At 37.6% G+C, this 213-nt stretch overlaps 1 protein-coding gene across 1 annotated transcript in view; it reads right to left on the bottom strand.

Annotated features, from left to right (window-relative positions):
* Positions 1-213, bottom strand: part of LOC119586699 — a 12,709-nt gene that overhangs the window by 4,551 nt on the left and 7,945 nt on the right. The window lies entirely within an intron of this gene.

Genomic DNA, 213 nt, shown 5'->3' on the forward strand with positions numbered 1-213 from the left:
TCTGTAGAGTTTGCGATGGACGCGTGTTCGCTGAGTGGTTGTATGCAGGTCATCCATAAGCGGGGTAAGTCTTTCTGTTATATACCAAAAAGCTTTATATCTTGGACGTAATTTTTTTCTTCTGGTTTAGCAATCCATATAAAAGCTTATATATATATGAAAAAAAACACTCCTACCATACATTTCAGAGGCTTTGACCCATCGTTTTACGCA

Source organism: Penaeus monodon, chromosome 21 (assembly GCF_015228065.2).
Source record: "Penaeus monodon isolate SGIC_2016 chromosome 21, NSTDA_Pmon_1, whole genome shotgun sequence".
NCBI lineage: Eukaryota > Metazoa > Arthropoda > Malacostraca > Decapoda > Penaeidae > Penaeus > Penaeus monodon.